The sequence below is a fragment of the Schistocerca nitens genome, chromosome 6 (assembly GCF_023898315.1).
Source record: "Schistocerca nitens isolate TAMUIC-IGC-003100 chromosome 6, iqSchNite1.1, whole genome shotgun sequence".
Taxonomy (NCBI): domain Eukaryota; kingdom Metazoa; phylum Arthropoda; class Insecta; order Orthoptera; family Acrididae; genus Schistocerca; species Schistocerca nitens.
In genome coordinates, this window is record NC_064619.1 from 650,246,852 (window position 1) to 650,269,404 (window position 22,553).

A 22,553-nucleotide genomic window follows, 5' to 3' on the forward strand; every position below is an offset into this window, starting at 1 on the left:
ACTTGACAACACTGAACAAGTCAAGAAAAAAAAAAAAAAAAACAATGGTGGAGCTGTCAGCCATTTCTAAAGATGAGTGCAAAAATGTTTCGAATAGTGGAAGCGCTGGTGTATTAGTTGTAATGGAGACTATTTGGAAGGGGACAAAATTGTTTTGTACACAATTTAAAAACATATAGCTTTTAAAAAATAATTCTGGGTAGCCCCTCGCGTGTTTAATCGGGGCGCCTTGTGCCTCCAGACTCGAAGAATTTACACCAAAACTTGATAGTTGACAGTTCCTCCAGTGATATCTATGTGACGATAAAGACGCTGAAAAACGGCTTTTTCAACACAGTTTCGGCTACGTCGTTGAGGTAACGTTCCATATAAAGGTCTGCGAACCCAATGAGTAACGGTAGAGTTCTACTCCTCGCCGCCTGGTGTCTTGAGAAGGCTCTGATCGTTACTGCTGTGAATGGGGGCGGCGCGCACCTTTTTCGGAGCCGGAGCGCACACAAAGGGCCCGCCCGTGGCCCGCTCTCCCGCACAGTTGATTGGTGGCGCCCGCGGAGGAGGGGGCGGGCGTAGGCGCAGGGCCGCGTCGCTTATCTGCGCGCGGCGCCGCCGGGATCCGGCGAATACACTCTGCACCGCGCCGCGGGGTAATTTATCGGGTTATCAATCATCGCTGCGGAACTCAGTGTCGGCAGACGCCTTGCGGAGGAAACGCCGGAACGCGCCTATCCGCGCGGGAGGAATTAGCGAATCCGCCCAGCCGATTAGGAATTCTGGCCTGTCGGCCGCTCGCGGATGGATTATGCCTCGGAGCACAGCCGGTGCTGCAACGGGGTAATTACTTTCGTCCAGTCTCTTATTCTTCTATTTCTCCTTTCTTCGCCAGTTACGGGTCCGCTGTTGACCGCAAGGGGAGCGGGAAAGGGCAAGAGGGGGGGGGGGGGGGACTTTTCTGGTCCAGGAGTCTGTGGTACAGACATACGAGGGGCGTTTTAAAAGTCGGTGCAAAAATAAAAACTACTTACGTGTTTGGGGTAAACCTTTTTTTTATTGTTCGACATAGTCTCCTTTTAGACTTATACTCTCCGTGCAACGCTGTTCTAATTTGTTGATCTCTTCAGAATAATAGTTTAATATATTTTTGTGGTATTCAAAAAATTTAAAAACCTCTCTCACACCGGCCTGATTTAGCTTCACTGATCAGGATAGTAAAAAACACGCATATATTAAGGGAATTTTCATTCACAAAGCAGGCTTATCACATTCACACAGTTCAATACTGTTCTATCCTGATTAAATTGAGCTTACCTTAAATTCCATAAGGCAGTGAAGCAATTTCGAAGTCTCGGTGAGACGAAAATTGTCAGTTGATCTCCTGAAAACATTTGTAATAATTATTAACTTTCGGTGATCACATGGGGAAGACCGGAGATCTGCTGGTAAGACCGTGTTAGCCAATTTATTTGAAGTAACTGGATATCTTGAGCATACAAAACGGCAGGTTCGTCCAGTGTAAATCAGACGTTCCCCACCGATCCCGTGCAGCACAGCGTAGTAAGTAGACACTGTCAATAATAATCAGTTAAATAATACGCGAACACACTTACTTTAGTTTAGTTCATGTGTTAAATTCCTTCTCATACACAATCTCATCAAGATGGCGACTAGCTCTACAATACATACATATACATCTTCGTTGTTTCACGGCTAATCGGCAAGATCTGAATCCTTCTTTTCATAAGAGAAAACATAGATAGCAGAGAAGCTATTCCATGGAGTAAATGGACGCTCCAAGGAATAATAGAGCTTGAAACTACTTTGCATTGATTATCATCGTATATTGAAGTTTAGGAATCGGTAAGATAAGAAGAGATATTTCGAGATATGTACTGAGTTACATAATTTATGAAATTTCTGAAAATATCGCGGAGAGACATTACAATAGAAATTGTCCAAGTCTGCAAAACAGGTATTAGTTGCTGCACTCACCTCCTCAATTGAATAAAATCTTTATCCCGCCAGCCGTTTCTTCAAATTGGGGAACAAATAGTAGTCCGAGGGAGCCAAGTCTGGAGAATATGGGGGATGTGAAACGAGTTGGGATCCTACTTCCATTAATTTTGCGACCACAAATACTGAGGTGTGTGCTGGTGCATTGTCGTGATGGAAAAGGACTTTTTTGCGGTCCAATCGCCGGCGTTTTTGTTACGACTCCGCTTTCAAATGGTCCAATAACGATGAGTAATTGCACCTCTATTAGGTTTACCATTCCAGATAGCCGATGAGGATTATCCCTTGCGAATCCCAAAGGACAGTCGCCATAAGCCTTGTGGCCGAAGGAATGGTCTTCGCCATTTTTAGTGCAGATTGTCCATTGGTAACCCATTGTTTGGTCTCAGGAGTATAATAATGTATCCATATTTCATCCACAGTGATGAAACGACGCTTAAAGTCCTGCAGATTCTTCCCGAACAGCTGCAAACCATCCTTGCAACACTTCACACGATTCCATTTCTGCTCAAGCGTGAGCGATCGCGGAAGCCATCTTGCGGATGGCTTTCTCATGTCCAAATGCTTATGCAAAATACTATTAACCCCTTCATTCGAGATGCCCACAGCACTAGCAACCTCACGCACCTTTACTCTTCTGTCATCCATCAACATATCATGTATTTTATCAATGATTTCTGGAGTCGAAACCTCCACAGGGCGTCCAGAACGTTCAGCATCATTTGTACCCATATGGCCACTCCGAAAATTTTGAAACCAGTTATAAGCTGTTCTAATCGAAGGTGCAGAGTCACCGTAAAGTTTATCAAGCTTCTCTTTAGTCCTGAGGCGTTTTTCCTTTCATAAAGTAATGTTTAATCACCACACGAAATTTTTACGTCCATTTTTTGACAATCACTCAACTTCCTTGATTCACACGAATGCCAAACACAAAGAAATAGACCAATATGGGTGAAACGTGGTGTGCGTTCTTTCCAAAGATGACCTCAATATGCACCGGTGGTGCCATCTATCGGACTTCTCACTGACTTTTCAAATGCCCATTGTATTATTCATTACAGAGTTCACACACAGGCAGATCACGGGAAATTGCGTCATTTCTCTGGGGCGGCGGTGACTTCGGTGTTGTCCTCTATTCCGGGCACTTGCGAAGACTGACGGAACATTGCTAAATATAGCCGGCAACTATTCTCTGTCTCTTCTTCACAAAGTAATTCTCGAACACAAAAAACGAACCATTCCAACACGAGGATGAGTGTATTTCGGTACCTGTTTCAAGCATAAAATAAAGATGACTGCAATACACCTGCATAACATTCTTACGCAATTCCAAAATGGACACGGCTTTCTCCTGTTGCACAACTTAATTGCAGCAGTAGTTTGCCGTTCGTCTGCGGTCAAAGAAAACCCGTCTGTTTTGAAACACACGTCGTTGGTACACCGTAATGCTGTTTCTTTCTACTTTGATGGATCCAAATGTTTTAGTCCAAAAGAGAAAATACCATTTTCTGTGGCAGGAGAGGAAAAAAAAATACTGTGAAAAATTACGATCGAGGAGATCTGTACAAAATGTAACCTTCTGAAATTCCATAAGGTGCATCACAGCACAATGTGCAATAATAAAAACACGAATTCGGGATTCCATTTGACATTGTTGCTTAATAACGTGTCAAAATGGGCAGACAAGGGGCGTCTTGTATAAGTCCTACCTTGTTAAGAGTCGATTTTACTACCCAAATTACTGTTTATTGTTCGAGATTCCACACATATATCCCGCCAAATGGCGGCCCTGGAAACACTTTACTTGATCATCCCAAAAATGTAGTTCTTCAAACACATTTTAATTAACGTTCTGTAGGCCAACCGAGTTTAACAAAGAAAAGGCATTAAAATAATACTTTCAATGAAAGGATATCACCTATTTATAACAGTCTGCCTATGAGAAATGGTTCATGAAACCACAAACAACAATGGACACGCCCTGCACCGTTGTGCGACTCCATGATGACTGCTGTAATAACTTATTGGCGCATGTCATCTAGCAGGAATAAAACTTAAGGATTATACCTTCAGACCTATACAACTCTCTAAGGTAACACCCTTTTCTCAATTAGAGGTTACTTTTTCATTTCTAATTTACATACTGACCAGCCAGAAAATTCTGACCACAAACCTACTATCGATATAAACCAGTCCAGGCGATAGCAGCGCCACCTGGCGTGGAATGACCGCTAGTCAGGCAGGCGCATAGTACATGTAGTATCAGTGAGCTTGCTGTCCTTGTATAGATTGGGAAAGGCGCGCGATCTACCTGAGTTTGACCGAAGGCAGATTGTGATGGCCCGGAGGTTCAGCACGAGCATTTCGGAAACTGCTCGACTTGTCGGGTGTTCGAGAAGTGCTGTGGTGAGTGTATTGAACACTAGGCGAAACCACGTCCAGGCGTAGGGTTAGGCAGCCAAACCATCATTACAGATGTCGGACGTCATAGGCTGGGCAGACTGGTGGAGCAGAATATACAGCGAAGTGTGGCGGAACTAATATTCAGACTTTAATGCAGGACAAAGTACAAGTGTGTCTGAACACACAGTACACTGAACACTCATAACGATGGGCTTCCTCAGAAGACGACCCCTGCATGTGCCGACCATGACATCGGCAACTAGCACTGAAGTTGGCACGTGACCATTGTCACTGGACGCTGGCGCAATGGCAGAGCGTTGCATGGTCTGATGAAACCATATACCTTCTTCATCATGCCTACTGGAGGGCGCTAATCCGTCGTCTTCCGGGTAACAGCCTCTTGACACTTTCACTACGGGATGGAGACAAGCTGGTGTAGGTTCCATTATGCTCTGGGAAACCTTTATGTCCTCATCCACAGGAGTATTAGAGCTCGTGCAAGGCACCATGACGCCAAAGAAATATTGTACAGGAGCCCCAACTCGCCATAACTGAACCCGATCGGACACATCTGGGATGTGATTGAATGTGGTGTCATACCTCATCGCTGCCCTTGCCGGAAGTTACGGGAATTAGGTGACTTTTGTGTGCAGATTTGGTGTTAACTCCCTCCAGCGGCCTACCAAGGCCGCATTGTGCCCATGCCACAACGCATCGCGGCTGTTATGCGCGCCATAGTCGACATATCGGCTATTAGGTAGGCGGCCATAATGTTCTGACTGCTCAGTGTCAACACCCTGTACACAAAATCAGTTGATAGATTAATCCCAAAGAAAGCAGGTGTTGACAGATGTGAAAATTACCGAACTATCAGTTTAATAAGTCACAGCTGCAAAATACTAACGCGAATTCTTTACAGATGAATGGAAAAACTGGTAGAAGCGGACCTCGGGGAAGATCAGTTTGGATTCCGTAGAAATGTTGGAACACGTGAGGCAATACTAACCTTACGACTTATCTTAGAAGAAAGATTAAGAAAAGGCAAACCTACGTTTCTAGCATTTGTAGACTTAGAGAAAGCTTTTGACAACGTTAACTGGAATACTCTCTTTCAAATTCTGAAGGTGGCAGGGGTAAAATACAGGGAGCGAAAGGCTATTTACAATTAGTACAGAAACCAGATGGCAGTTATAAGAGTCGAGGGGCATGAAAGGGAAGCACTGGTTGGGAAAGGAGTGAGACAGGGTTGTAGCCTCTCCCCGATGTTATTCAATCTGTATATTGAGCAAGCAGTAAAGGAAACAAAAGAAAAATTCGGAGTAGGTATTAAAATTCATGGAGAAGAAGTAAAAACTTTGAGGTTCGCCGATGACATTGTAATTCTGTCAGAGACAGCAAAGGACTTGGAAGAGCAGTTGAACGGAATGGACAGTGTCTTGAAAGGAGGATTTAAGATGAACATCAACAAAAGCAAAACGAGGATAATGGAATGTAGTCAAATTAAATCGGGTGATGCTGAGGGGATTAGATTAGGAAAAAAATGGTTCAAATGGCTCTGAGCACTATGGGACTCAACTGCTGAGGTCATTAGTCCCCTAGAACTTAGAACTAGTTAAACCTAACTAACCTAAGGACATCACAAACATCCATGCCCGAGGCAGGATTCGAACCTGCGACCGTAGCGGTCTTGCGGTTCCAGACTGCAGCGCCTTTAACCGCACGGCCACTTCGGCCGGCTTAGATTAGGAAATGAGACACTTAAAGTAGTAAAGGAGTTTTGCTATTTAGGGAGTAATATAACTGATGATGGTCGAAGTAAAGAGGATATAAAATGTAGACTGGCAATGGCAAGGAAATCGTTTCTGAAGAAGAGAAATTTGTTAACATCTAGTATAGATTTAAGTGTCAGGAAGTCGTTTCTGAAAGTATTTGTATGGAGTGTAGCCATGTATGGAAGTGAAACATGGACGATAACCAGTTTGGACAAGAAGTGAATAGAAGCTTTCGAAATGTGGTGCTACAGAAGAATGCTGAAGATAAGGTGGGTAGATCACGTAACTAATGAGGAGGTATTGAATAGGATTGGGGAGAAGAGAAGTTTGTGGCACAACTTGACTAGAAGAAGGGATCGGTTGGTAGGACATGTTTTGAGGCATCAAGGGATCACAAATTTAGCATTGGAGGGCAGCGTGGAGGGTAAAAATCGTAGAGGGAGACCAAGAGATGAATACACTAAGCAGATTCAGAAGGATGTAGGTTGCAGTAGGTACTGGGAGATGAAGAAGCTTGCACAGGATAGAGTAGCATGGAGAGCTGCATCAAACCAGTCTCAGGACTGAAGACCACAACAACAAACAGATTAAAAGCGTTCATATGGCTCTGAGCACTATGGGACTTAACATCTGAAGTCATCAGTCCCCTATAACTTAGAACTATTTAAACCTAACTAACCTAACGACATCACTCACAGCCATGCCCGAGTCAGGATTCGAACCTGCGACCGTAGCCGTAGTGCGGTTCCAGCGTGAAGCGCATAGAACAGCTCGGCCACTGCGGCAGGCCGATAAATTAAAAGTTTTTGCGTCCGATGAATGTAACTTAATTGTAGTAATACAAGACGAGCGATTCCAATGCTGCAATGATCGTTGTCATAGTACAAAAAGTAAAATTAAGTCGTACTGACGTAGGACGAGCGAGTCCAGTGCTTGTTGTTTTCACAAACTAACATGTAAAACTAAATCGTACTGATCCTAGACGAGCGAGCACAATGCTTAATGCTTTCATCGTATAATGAGTAAAAAACACCTGTATTGCCGACTTCGAGGAAAACAACGCCACCACTTGTGTTTATTTTTAATCAGTCGGTTAATCAGGACAACTTAAAGGATATTAAAATCTAAGTTCAAGGCTCAAAATTATTTCTTTGCTGACATAAATCACGATATTAACAGAGAGTAAAATTCTATACAAATTAAATTACAAACCGACGCCACCACAGTGGGGAGGTACGGAAACGTGTATAAGACTGTATGATGTACGCGCAATAAGGTCTGCATTGGACGGTTTGGACAAGGAGCAACAAATTATAGCCAAATTAAGCAGCACAAGTTGTGTGTCGAAGTAAGTACGAACAGGGCTTCACAGAAAATGGGTAGCAACATTTACATTCTCGGTAAACAACATGAGTGCACCACAAGGTGGCCAGAGAGATGCCCTCTGTCTCTACGACTGCCTGGAACAAAAATCTCAGAATCTCATTTCATGGCTCTTAGCTCTCTACTTTCAGAAAACTCCACATGTAGTGGACGACTCTATGCTGTTGCCAGTGTGACAAGCACGTGCGCTTCCAGAATGTCTACGGAGAGCTGGAAGTGAACAAAAGGCGACTCCAGCAGTATTGTCACGTACGGACATTTTCATTCGAGTTGATCGATGGATCACACCTTGCTGCAGAACTGGACGTCTGTGTTGGTAGCGCTGACACTCTCGCCCACCAGTTGGGGTACTGAAAAGTGTTTGCACGCTGGGTTCCTCGTCGTCTAAAAAAGGACGGTAGGGAGGAACGCGTTAGGAGGCTGATCGTGACAGTTTTTGTCGAACATCAGCTCAGGCGTTGAAACATGGGTTAATCACTTCGAATCTGAAAGAAAACGGCAGTCCGTGGAGTGGTATCACACCACTTCTACTTTGGAGAGAAAGTTCAGAGTAGCAACCTCATTGATAAAGTCGTGGAGACCGTCTACTAGGATTCTGAGGAGGTTATTCTATTCGATTTCTCCCTCATGGTGCAACGATCAACTTCAAATGGTTAAAATGGCTCTGAGCACTATGGGACTTAACATCAGTCCCCTAGAGCCTAGAACAACTTAACCCTAACTAACCTAAGGACATCACACACATCCATGCCCGAGGCAGAATTCGAACCTGCGACTGTAGCGGTCGCGCGGTTCCGGACTAAAGCGCCTAAAACTGACATCGAAATAAGCGTCCAAGGAATAGAAAAGCAACTGCAATCACTCAACAGAGGAAAGTCCACTGGACCTGACGGGATACCAAGTCGACTCTACACAGAGTACGCGAAAGAACTTGCCCCCCTTCTACCAGCCGTTTACCGCAAGTCTCTAGAGGAACGGAAGGTTCCAAATGATTCGAAAAGAGCACAGGTAGTCCCAGTCTTCAAGAAGGGTCGTCGAGCAGATGCGCAAAACTATAGACCTATATCTCTGACGTCGATCTGTTGTAGAATTTTAGAACATGTTTTTTGCTCGAGTATCATGTCGTTTTTGGAAACCCAGAATCTACTCTGTAGGAATCAACATGGATTCCGTAAACAGCGATCATGTGAGACCCAACTCGCTTTATTTGTTCACGAGACCCAGAAAATATTAGATACCGGCTCCCAGGTAGATGCTATTTTTCTTGACTTCCGGAAGGCGTTCGATACAGTACCGCACTGTCCCCTGATAAACAAAGTAAGGGCCTACGGAATATCAGACCAGCTGTGTGGCTGGATTGAAGAGTTTTTAGCAAACAGAACACAGCATGTTGTTATCAATGGAGAGACGTCTACAGACGTTAAAGTAACCTCTGGCGTGCCACAGGGGAGTGTTATGGGACCATTGCTTTTCACAATATATATAAATGACCTAGTAGATAGTGTCGGAAGTTCCATGCGGCTTTTCGCGGATGATGCTGTAGTATACAGAGAAGTTGCAGCGTTAGAAAATTGTAGCGAAATGCAGGAAGATCTGCAGCGGACAGGCACTTGGTGCAGGGAGTGGCAACTGTCCCTTAACATAGACAAATGTAATGTATTGCGAATACATAGAAAGAAGGATCCTTTATTGTATGATTATATGATAGCGGAACAAACACTGGTAGCAGTTACTTCTGTAATATATCTGGGAGTATGCGTGCGGAACGATTTGAAGTGGAATGATCATATAAAATTAATTGTTGGTAAGGCGGTTACCAGGTTGAGATTCATTGGGAGAGTACTTAGAAAATATCCATCAACAAAGGAGGTGGCTTACAAAACACTCGTTCGACCTATACTTGAGTATTGCTCATCAGTGTGGGATCCGTACCAGATCGGGTTGACGGAGGAGATAGAGAAGATCCAAAGAAGAGCGGCGCGTTTCGTCACAGGGTTATTTGGTAACCGTTATAGCGTTACGGAGATGTTTAATACACTCAAGTGGCAGACTCTGCAAGAGGGGCGCTCTGCATCGCGGTGTAGCTTGCTCGCCAGGTTTCGAGAGGGTGCGTTTCTGGATGAGGTATCAAATAAATTGCTTCCCCCTACTTATACCTCCCGAGGAGATCACGAATGTAAAATTAGAGAGATTAGAGCGCGCACGGAGGCTTTCAGACAGTCGTTCTTCCCGCAAACCATACGCGACTGGAACAGGAAAGGGAGGTAATGACAGTGGCACGTAAAGTGCCCTCCGCCACACACCGTTGGGTGGCTTGCGGAGTATAAATGTAGATGTAGATGTAGAACTGCTCGGCCACACAGGCCGGCCAAACGATCAACTCTGAAATGTATTGTGTCACCGTCAGGAAACTGAAGAAACGACTTCCTTGTGTTCGTCGCTGCAAAAATGCATCCGAACTTCTCCTTCTGCATGACAACGCAAGGCCGAACACAAGTTCATGGGACTGTTGTTCCTCGTCTACCCTACAGTGCGTATCTCCCATCTTCCGACTTCCACCTGTTTGGCCCAATGAAGGATGCACTCCGCGGAAGCAGTACGTGGATGAAGTGGAGGTTATTGATGCAGCAAGACGCTGGCTCTGACGTCGATCGGTAGAATGCGGGCAAGCAGCGATCCCAGCAAGGTGGCGTAAGGAAATTGCATTGAACGGAGATAATGTTGTAAAATAGGTTTCTGTAGTCAAAAGAGTGGAGAGTAATATAGTTTATTAGAATCTTGAATAAAACCAACCTGCTTTCAGAAAAAAACGCGTGGCATTACTTATTCAACTCCTCTCGTACTTTCAGGTATCTGAATTTCAGTCTCGGAATACTTTTTCTTTTTTTCTTTTTTTCTTTATTGCTTGAGAGTTGCACCATATCTCTGTCTTCCAAGGGGACATAGTCCGCGAATAGGGTGGCATATTTCTTCAAATAACCCACGGCAGATTCTAAATGAAAACCACCATATTGAATATGTTGTAAACAAATAATTCATTTAGTTAATCAGACTTTAACTGACTCTCTTTGTCAAAGATGGAACAATATTCGTGAACGGCACTGAAAATTATGTTACTGACCAAGAATGATGTACGAAGACTGAGTATCCTCTTCGATGGTGCAGTGATAATTTAATTAAATACTTAAAAGTAAAACAGTCGAATGATCGTCTCGTAAGCCGGGAACCAGTTGACTAAATCAGTTAATTCTCTAGAATATATAGAATATTATGTCTTTCATTTACAATTATTTTGTTTCATCAAGAAGCGGAGGAAGAATTATTTAACAGAAATTGCATGTTCAGTACATCGGTAACCGTCTTCCAGAAGCAAATTCGGTTGGCTGAAATTAATGTCCGCGAGAGCTCTTACTTATATTTGCTTATATTCTGTTGTAGAGTCATTTCCTCCTCTTAGTTTTAGTTTTAGTTATGTAATGTTCCGTAGACCATTTTCCCGATTATTTTATCGATATGATGTGGAACAAAAATTACAAGATAAATATACACACCTCAATAGTGCTAATATTAATATTACTGAAATTTTTAGTTCTACACATGAATAGTGCTAATATTAATATAACTGAGATTTTTAGTTCTATACACGCAACTACATTTAGAGGTACTTTTTTTAAATATTTCTGAAACAGAAACTCGTCCATGGAGTAGAAGGAGTTGTCCAAAAGAAATGATTTTAAGCTAGATTTAAAACTTGGTCTGCTACCTGCCAGACACTTTATATTGTTGGGCAGATGATCAAAGATTTTTGTTGCTGAATAATGTACTCCTTTTTGACAAACTGACAGCTTCAATAACGGATAGGAAAGGTCGTTTTTCCCTCTAGTGTTGTACGTTTGAACATCACTGTTCTTTGTCAGTTGAGATGGACTATTTGCAACGAATTTCATTAGCGAATATATATACTCTGATGGTGCAGTTAAAACACCTAACTCCTTGAAAAGGTGCCTCAATTACGTCCTTGGGTGAACACTAATTATTCTCACTGCTCTCTTTTGTGCATTCAGTACTTTATATCTAAGTGGTGAGTTACCCCAGAAAACTATTCAGTAAGACATTATTGACTGACAATATACAAAGTACGTTGGAAGGCTGATCTGTTTATTACCAGGTCTAGCGATTATACGAAGAGCGAAAGAAGCTGAACTTAGTTGTTACAGAATCTCAGTAATATGCTTCTTCCAGTTTAAGTTGTCATCAATGTGAACACCCAAAAATTTGGAGAAATCTACCCTGTTAACTGAGCCCTGTTCGTATGCTACATCAATTGTCGGTATGAATCTATCTAGTGTACAGAAGTGGATATAATGAGTTTTTTCAAAATTAACGGAGAGTCCATTTCTGAGAACCACTTCATAATTTTTGAAAGACATCCTTTACAATATCTTCAGCTGCTTTTTCTGGAATGGGATTTATTATAACACTCGTGTCATTTGGAAAAAGTACTAGTTATGCTTGCGGAACGTTGAGTGGGAGGTCATTCACATGAATAAGGAACACCAGAGGACCTAAAATTGAACCCTGTGGGACTCCCATAGTGATAACTCCCCATTCACTAGAATATACCACCCTCCCAACATTGTTTGTGCTATTCAGCGTAACTTTTTTCTTTCTGTTCATTAAGTATGATTAAATTCCATAAAATCTGAGTTTTTCTAAGAGTGTGACATGATCCACACAGTCAAATGCCTTGGAGAGATCACAAAAAATACCAACTACCGATAATTTGTTATTTAGGCATTGTACTATTTGACGGGTGAATGTGTAGATGGCATTCTCAGTCGAGAAACCCGTCTGGAATCCAATGTGACATGCTGAGTAAATTATTTTCACTTAAATGTTAGACTACTCTTGAATACATAACTTTTTCGAATATTTTAGAAAAAGAAGTCAGCAATGAGACTGGTCTATAATTATTTAAGTCACTGTTGTCCCCTTTCTTACGAAGAGGTGTGACAATTGCATATTTCAATGTGTCTGGAAAAATTCCCTGTGACAGCGAAGCATTACATAAATGGCAAAGGACTCCAGTTATTAAACTAGAACAACACTTCAAAATTCTGTTAGGGACTCGATGAACACCACATGAGCTCTTGTTTTTCAGTATATTTATAATTTCCTTAATTTCAGTTGGGGATGTTGGTGCTATTCCTAAAGGCCTAAAGTCCTGGGAAATGGCATTTTTAACATATTTTTTTGCTTCTTTAACTGAACCCTTTAACCCTATTTCTGCTGTTACATTCAGAAAGTGATTGTTAAAAATAGTTACAACTTGTGTGGATTATCACTCACAACATCATCATTTAGCTTTATTGCATTGGTATGCTGTGCACTGTCAGGCTGTCCCGTCTCCCGTTTGACAATATTCCGTATAGTTTTAATCTTATTATCCGCATTATTTATTTCTGTCAGAACTCACAAGCTTCTCTACTTCTTAATGACTTTCCTTAAAATATTACATTATCTTTTGTAGTAAGCAAGTAACGTCGGATCCTGACTTATTCTGGCCTGTCCCTATATTTCCCTCTTCCTCTTACCCGAGTGCGTTAGGCGACATTCGGAGTACAGTCTCGCACGTTACGCCATTTACTTTCGAGACACAAGAAAGCGTGAATGGCTCCGCGCGGAACATCTTTTGTTTGCCACAGGAAACCCCGTGTTCGGAGAAATATACGAGTCGAGTACTTTAACTAAAACAGCGCAGATAAGAGTAGCTCGCGACGAGTGCCGCTGGCTTCTCCACCCGTGTGAAGTTTTGTTTAACTTGCGCCCCGGGACTACTGGAGGGAGACTCTTCACCGAAGGACAATGCCTCCGTTGGCGAGAAGACGGGAGGTGGTTTTCCTGAATTACTCGCGGCACTTATCAGCCAGAAGCGCGCAGCAGCTAGTGGCGGGAGGGGTCACGGCGCGATCCACACTGTGCGACTGTACGATGCCAGCGAGAGGAAGGCCACTGGTGGACGCCGGATGAGCGGATGGCCGCGGGCGGTGGACGCCCATCCGGTCCCCCGCCACTGTAGCTCGCCGGTCAGGTACAGCTCTCCCACACTCCCTCAGAGGTCGCAGTCCCGAGACGCTACTAGCGCTCCTGCTCGGCTCCTGTCTCCATCCACAAGTCCTTTGTCAGCCATATACACAGCAGCTCGGCGACCACTGTTGCGGCTTCCTTTGATGAGGCAGATGACAGAGGCTCTCCGAAAGTGGCGCCTTGTCCTGTTTTCAGAGCAGTCCCGGTTGTACAGCCTTACGATGGACGTATCCGTGTGAGGCGTAGCGCCTTTGCATCGCTCCTGTAACTTGTTAGGACGATATCGTTACAGGCGTGAGTCACCGACAGATGCCACCACCTGACATGGACCTGAGTTACAGAGCTGCACGTAGTTGTACTAGAAGGCGGCAGAGGTGAGCAGTTGACGGACAGTGCTGGTAGTCGTCAAAACAATGTTGTAAAGTTATGTTTGACTAATATTTAATGTATTTGCATAATTATAATTGTTTTATATGTGTAGTAAATAGCAGTGTCAGTGTTGTATGAGTGAAGAAGAACAGAAGTAAATGAAAATTGTTTTGTTTATTCACGAAGTACCAGTTAAACTTGCAGTAGTATCGTGGTATTCCATAGGATTGAGGGGTACTCTGCAAGACCGCATTATTGTCAAGACCGTTTTGGATTACCAGGTCCAGCCCATGGTAGTGTTTTTTTCCGAATGGTGATGCTGTGTTACAATACGTCAGATGCCCTGTTCATACAGCGCACACCGTCAAAGGCTGGTGTCGTTAGCACTAGGACGAACTAATGCTTCTTCCCTGGCCACGACAGTCACCAGACCTCATTATTATTGTACCTGTTGTGGTTTACTTGGGAGATGGTGCTTGTTCGCTATCCACCTCCATCATCCTCTTCATATATATATATATATATATATATATATATATATATATATATATATATATATATATATATATATATATATATATATGATCAGATGGATAGGGTAAGCAGCAGTCTGCGACAGTTTGCTGATGTCGCTGTTGTTTACGGGACTGTATTGCCGTTGAGTGACTGTAGAAGAATGCAGGGTTACTTCCATAGCGTTTCTATATGCTGTGATGACTAACGGCATACTTAAAGTAAAGAGAAACGTAAGCTAATACCCTTAAGTAGAAAAACGGTCACATACTGTTCGAATTAAGTATTACTAGTACGCTGCTTGTCACGTCGATTAATTTTCTGGGTGTAACGTTGCAATGCGATATGATACTCAACAAATAAGTAAAGTCAGTTGTAGGGGAGCTGAATGGTCAACTTTGGAATCTTGAGAGAATTTTAAGAAATTACAGCTCATATATACATTAAAACGTACATAGAACACTAGTGCCGCCCATTCTTGTGTACTACTCGAGCGTTTGTGAATCCTAACAGGTCGGATTAAAGGCAGACGAAGAAGCAGCTCAGAGGCGTGTTGCTAGATATGTTACCGGTAGGTTCTACAAACAAGCAAGTATTTCGAAAACGCTTGTGTTCACAAGAAGGTAAATCTCGACGAAAGCCGGACGCGGTGGCCGAGCGGTTCTAGGCGCTTCAGTCCGAAATCGCGCGACTGCTACGGTCGCAGGTTCGAATCCTGCCTCGGGCATGGATGTGTGTGATGTCCTTAGGTTAGTTAGATTTAAGTAGTTCTGAGTTGTAGGGGACTGATGACCTCAGATGTTAAGTCCCATAGTGCTCAGAGCCATTTCAACCATTTGAACCTCAACGAAAAACTATTTTTAGCGAAACACTATTGATAACATTTAGAGAACCCTCCCGCGAACGTACATTTTCCACTACTCTCGCGAACGTACATTTTTCATAAGCCTAGCGAAAACACGATAAGAGTAATAAGGCCTCGAACGGAAGCATACAGAGAGTCGTTTTTGCCTCACTCCATTTGGAAGTGGAACAGGTAAATGTAAATGTCGTGTGACTAGGGCCTCCCGTCAGATAGACCGTTCGCCGGGTGCAAGTCTTTCGATTTTTCGCCACTTTGGCGACTTGCGTGTGGATGAGGATGAAATGATGATGATTAGGACAACACAACACCCAGTCCCTGAGTGATCTACGACCCAGCCGGAAATCGAACCCGGGCCCTTAGGATTAAAATTCTGTCACGCTGATCACTCAGTTACCGGGGGCGGACAGTGGAACAGGTAAAGGAATGAGCAGATGTGGTTCAAGGCACCCTCCGTGATGGACAGTGTGGAGGCTTGCTCAAAATTATGTGGATGCAGATGCCTCGAGTGAGGAGAGACGTCTACCGGCACGCTTCGGAATTTGACAGCGGCAGCATCGTGGCGTCTGACTGCGGTTTATGGTACCGCGATATCGCTGTTGCCTGGGTCGAGATTCGCGACATACGAATATTGATAGCTTCAGGGGGGGGGGGGGCCTCACTCAACACCATTGAGGCTCTCAACAGTGCCATGGACTAGCGCCCGATGCGACAGAGTACTGTTTCATCGACCGTGAAGGATCGTGCAGTCACGTCACGTACCTTTAGTCACGGAATGGGCTTGTTTAGTGCAACACCAGTGACCACACACAGAGTGCTCTGAGAGCACCACGATCTCTCGGCTCGGCGACCACTGTTACAGCTTCCTTTGATGAGGCGAAAGACAGACGCACGCCGACAGTGGCCGCAGAAGAGGCGCCATGTGCTTTATTCACACCGATCCGTGTTGTACAGCATTACGATGGTGTATCTGTGTGTGAAGGTTCCGAAAAGAATGCACGTTGCCACATTAGATTCGTTATCGTCTTATGGGACCATTAGATGGCGTCATAGTATTGGCTGCGAATGGGTTCAAACACAATCAACTCTTGTTCGCATAGCGGGTACTTATTACAACAGCTCTTACATTTCTGACATATGGTGTGTATGCTGTAGCCCCGAGGTCTCTTAATATTAACTTTCAACGAGATAACGCAAGGCCGTTTGAATCGCGTGCTGTAATGACCTAGCTCTATACAGAGGCTATTAGAACAGTTGTCTTAGGCCTAACGTTCTTCAGATAGCTTTAGATATTGACAGAGGAGATAAAGAAGACCCGAAGAAGATCGTCGCATCTCGCCAAAATTTCGTCTAGAAAGCGCAAGAGAATACCTAATGGAAGATCAGAATGCTGTGGCGGCCGCTACTAAAGATGCTTGGAGCATCACGTGGAAGATTGCTGTTGAAGAGTCAGATAAAATATTATTTCCACCTCACATACAACTCGCGAAATGACCGAGGCGGTAAATGTTGAAAAATTCGAACTCAAACGGCCGTCTTGACTCCTACGTTTCGGAAATGGAAAAAGAAATAATTGTGGTGTCCGAAGTCCACACCATCGCACACTGTAATGTCCCTTGCGGAATACAGGTGTGCTCGTGAAAGTAAACTTCTGGTTATTGTTTATTAGCCAATTTACTGCTACACATTACAACTCTGCCAATATTTCGAAATGGTCCGATATAGTATCGGAGTTGTTTTGGTGTGGACCTTGTTATGTATGCACTGTAACTTAGCAAAAGATCATGTGAGGCATTCTTGTTTCCTCCGGTTGCCCACGATAGTCTGGCTTGCGCAGGCCCCTACGTCTCAGTTTAAGTATTGCGATCTACTTACTGTGTTCAAGCCTTGATCTCCATCTACAGTCTTTAACTTCCACACTACCTCCACTAGAAGATTTTTTAATGTCTCAAAAATTCGTTCCCTTCTTTTACTGACGTTTTGCTACAAATTTATTTTGTCTCGACTCAGTACCTCCTCGTTAATTAATCAATCAACCTATACACTCTTCAACGTTCGTCTGTAACACTACATTTCAAAAGCTTCTATTCACTGCTTTTCTGAACTATCGTCCATGCTTCGCTTCCGCAGAAGCGTACACTACACACAAATATCTTAAGAATACACTTTGTAACACTTAAATTTATATTCGCTCTTAATAAATGTCTCGTTTCCAGAAATGGTAGACTTTCTATTACCAGTGTGAATTTCAGATATTTCTACCATCGTCACTGATTTTTGTGGCCAAATATCAAAACTCATTTACTACTTTTAGTGTTTCATTTTCTATTCTAAGCCTCTAAGCTTCGCCTGATTTTATTCGACTAAATTCCTTTAACTCTGATTTATTTTTAGTAATGAACTCAAATCCAAACAGTTATTGTCAACAAGCTCGTTTTTCCAGCGTGACTACATATCAAATCAGTCGCAAACCAATTTCCATAAAACACCATATCGATGTTAGAACTGAAGTTTTTTCTTTAATGGAACAAGAACATAAATTTCTAGGGCAGAGTATCATTATAATATTTCATGACGTGTCTCTCCTTGCCATTTAATAACCAATTACAATGTCTGTTTTTATAATTTTACGTGCTCTCTGCTACTTATACGCCGTGATCATACTCAGTGCTACAAAGAAGAGGGCGTTGGCCAATTCGTTGTACTCTGTATCATTCCATGGAAAGTAATCCATCGCTGAAGTCTTTTCGATTTTTGCCACAAGTATTACTCTTGCAGATTGGCCCCACAGTGCTGTAAATATTCATATGTTGCTTCCAATGATACTCTGTCGCATAACACTCTATTTAATCTCTCGCAAAACTGACAAACAGCTTAATTCGTGTGAAAGCCGCACTAGCTCTGAACGTACGATTGACAGTGCTCCATAAATACATCAGAGGTGGCAAAGCCGATGGCCTCGCTGGGCAAACCGATCTATCAAGTGTCGTGATTTATGAAACGAGGCCAGATCTCCCGCATCAAATTCACTGTGCGTGGCAGTGATTCTCTTGGCGAGATTAAGCGACACACAGCATTGTGTCGTATCACACAAGCCAAAATATGTATGCGAAAGTGGAAAAAATGTTCTGTCCTCTTCTTTCGCTTTGAAGTCTCTTGTTCTGAGACTCACGCAAAAGTACTCAGGGCTCTGACAGAGCAAAATGAAATGATAAGTGCCTTTTAAATGTACAAAAGGACGAAGCGAACGAAACGGTATGCTCGCAGAGCGCTTTGCAAGAATAAATGTCATGGTCGGTGTAATCAGTATACGAGTAGCTCAATACTTAGTGATACGCATAGCCACGCTTGTAGATGTCACCTTCTACACTTGTGTCTAAGTTTAGAATATTATTGAGGTAACTTGTGGGAATTTTATTAATAAAATGAGAAACTATATTCGTCTGAAACGATTATAGTGAATCTCTCGTGAATTTTCTTCCGCCTCCCGCATGATCATGCACTTATTGTTGACGCCTAAAGCTACGATTCGTGACGATTATACAGATTTATCTGTTGTGGAAACGTTTGGAACAGATCCTATTCAGCGAAATGAGAACAAATTTGAAATTGGTTGACAGTACGCAGTGAAACTTACTTACAGTCCACCGAGTAGCGGTGTCGAGTCGAAAGGAATGAGCCAGAGACGGTGGCACACCATTCTTATTTACTCATCCCAACGACTCTCTATATAAGAATGAATACAGTTTCACCGCACACGCAGGCAACACAGACACAGTAATGACAGTAATTAAAATTCTGTCACAGCCCGAACGTTTATAATAATGGTGAGTCTTACGGACAAGAACCTGTCGGCGCAGATGGCTAACCTAGCATTCTGATGTCTGGGGAACCTACAACACCTGACGCGGTTTATTTATTTATGAACGTATTTCACCTTTGCAAGATTAGGGTCTTCAGACCCTCTCTTACATCTCACCGGACATCATTAATGAGGCAACATTACAGTGTGTATAGTATCTACATGCACATACATACTCCGCTAGCCACAGTGCGGTGTGTGGTGGAGGGTACCCTGTACCACTACTAGTCATTTCCTTTACTGTTCCACCCGCAACGAGAAGGAGAGCCGCTACGGTCGCAGGTTCGAATCCTGCCTCGGGCATGGATGTGTGTGATGTCCTTAGGTTAGTTAGGTTTAATTAGTTCTAAGTTCTAGGCGACTGATGACCTCAGAAGTTAAGTCGCATAGTGCTCAGAGCTATTTGAACCATTTTTTGAGAAGGAGAGAAAAACGACTGCTATATGCCTCCGTATTACCCCTAACGACCATACGCGAAATGTGTGTTGGCCGCTATAGAATTGTTCGATAGTCAGTTTCAAATGCCGGTTCTCTAAATTTTCTCATCAGTGTTCCTCGTAAAGGAAGTCGCCTTCCCTCCAAGGATTCCCATTTGAGTTTCGAAAGCATGTCCGCAATACTTGCTTGTTGTTCGAACCTACCGGACACAAATATAGCAGCCCGCCTCTGAATTGCTTCGATATCTTTCTTTAATCCGACCTGGTGCGGATCACAAACACCAAGCAGTACTCAAGAATTGGTCGCACTAGCGTCACATAATGCGGTATCCTTTAGAGATGAACCACACTTTCCTAAAATGTGCATGGGCAATATGCAGGGCGATTCCGTGATGATGTTACGGACTTTCAGGGATGGTGGAGTAGGGTGGATGCATCAGTTTTATCCCGGGGCCGGAAAAGACTAAGTCGGAAGTAGCAAGCGAAAATCGTATTACCTCTGACAGTGAAACACTTCTATTGCAAGCTCTATGCTTTCCATGTTATGGAGGAGCTAGTACGGACCAATAAAAGTAATGCATACCTTAAGAGCTAACAGCACTTGCTTCGTAGCAGACATATGTTTCACAGTAGAAGAAATGTAACAGAAGCAAAGATGAAGAAGTTCTCGTAGCTCTTAAGGTTAGCTCTTTAGAACCCATGCTTACCGGACATTTTTTCTTGTTTTGGTAAATACTACCTCCTCCCAAAGTAGGGAAAGCAGGGGTATCACTTACTTGTATAACATTCGACACGGTCGTTTGCGTACCAGGGTTCCTTTCATCAAATAGATGCATTTACCTGTCTCCACCATCTCTGAAAGTTTGTAGCATCATCACAGAATCACCCTCTATAATAATAATAATAATAATAATAATAATAATAATGACAATACAGGGTGAGTCACATAACGTTACCGCTGGATATATTTCGTAAACCACATCAAATACTGACGAACCGATTCCACAGACCGAACGTGAGGAGAGGGGCTAGTGTAATTGTTTAATACAAACCATACAAAAATGCACGGAAGTATGTTTTTTAACACAAACCTACGTTTTTTTAAATGGAACCACGTCAGTTTTGTTAGCAAATCTGAACATATAAACAAATACGTAATAAGTGCCGTTTGTTGCATTGTAAAATGTTAATTACATCCGGAGATATTGTAACCTAAAGTTGACGCTTGAGTACCACACCTCCGCCGTTCGATCGTGTGTATCGGAGAGCACTGCAACATACATCGCGTTTCTACAGAATGATCTGTCAACGTTGCTCGAAAATGTCCCACTGGAAACGCGTCGACGTATGTGGTATCAGCATGATGGTGCACCTGCACATTCCGCAATTAACACTAGGCTGACGCTTGACAGGATGTTCGACGGGCGTTTCATAGGACGTGGAGGACGCATAAATTGGTCAGCCCGTTCTCCTGATCTTACACCTCTGGACTTCTTTCTGTGGGGTACGTTAAAGGAGAATGTGTACCGTGATGTGCCTACAACCCCAGAGGATATGAAACAACGTATTGTGGCAGTCTGCGGTGACATTACACCAGATGTACTGCGGCGTGTACGACATTCATTACGCCAGAGATTGCAATTGTGTGCAGCAAATGAAGGCCACCACATTGAACATCTATTGGCCTGACATGTCGGGACACACTCTATTCCACTCCGTAATTGAAAACGGAAACCACGTGTGTACGTGTACCTCACCCCTCATGGTAATGTACATGTGCGTCAGTGAAAAAGTCCAATAAAAAGGTGTTAGCATGTGGACGTAATGTGCTGTTCCAGTCTCTTCTGTACCTAAGGTCCATCACCGTTCCCTTTGGATCCCTATGTAATTCGGTGCTCTCCGATACACACGATCGAACAGCGGAGGAGTGGTACTCAAGCGTCAACTTTAGGTTACAATATCTCCGGATGTAATTAACATTTTACAATGCAACAAACGGCACTGATTACGTATTTGTTTGTATGTTCAGATGTGCTAACAAAACTAACGGGGTTCCATTTAAAAAAAAACGTAGGTTTGTGTTAAAAATCATACTTCCGTGCATTTTTGTATGGTTTGTATTAAACAATTACACTAGCCCCTCTCCTCACGTTCGGTCTGTGGAATCGGTTCGTCAATATTTGATGTGGTTTACGAAATATATCCAGCGGTAACGTTACGTGACTCACCCTGTATATGTATTAGGAGAGAAGAGGCTAATCTGAATTTTGATTGTTTGGCTTTTGCAGACGGTATTGTCATCTGAGCTAAATATGTAGGCGATACAAAAATGAAGATAAATCTCCTACAACGTATGGTTCCAAAAATAGGCCGGTTTATATCTTTTGAAAAAACGGAGTATATAAGTGACAGAAAAAGGCATCGAAATAAATGGAAACGGACTGTGGAAGACTAAAAAAAACTACAAAATTTAAGTATGTAATACAACTAAGAGATCTGGACAGAGAAGCTAACTTAACAAGTACAAGGAAAATGGAAGTGGCTTTTCAACTAACAAAAACAAGTTTAACGAGAAATCTATTATGTGATTATATGAATGCGTGGTGATCCGCCTCGATGAGCAATGAAGCCACCATCTACAGGGCAGATTCACAACTACGTCTGATCTCCTGCGGGAATCTCAAAGTAGGCAGCATGGAGGACATGGCCAGGGAATGCAGATAGGTGGGATTGAGGGTCGAACGAAAGGCATGTCGAGATAATCCGCGGAACTGCGATGAACACTGTCCGTGGCGCAGTGGTCAACACAAGTGACTCGTCAGCACATCCCGAGTGCTATTCGTCGGTGATTCCGCATA

At 43.1% G+C, this 22,553-nt stretch overlaps 1 protein-coding gene across 4 annotated transcripts in view; it reads left to right on the forward strand.

Annotated features, from left to right (window-relative positions):
* The window catches only part of LOC126262332 (hemicentin-1-like), a 1,226,997-nt gene that overhangs the window by 225,318 nt on the left and 979,126 nt on the right, over positions 1–22,553 (forward strand). The gene's annotated exons all lie outside the window — the stretch shown is intronic.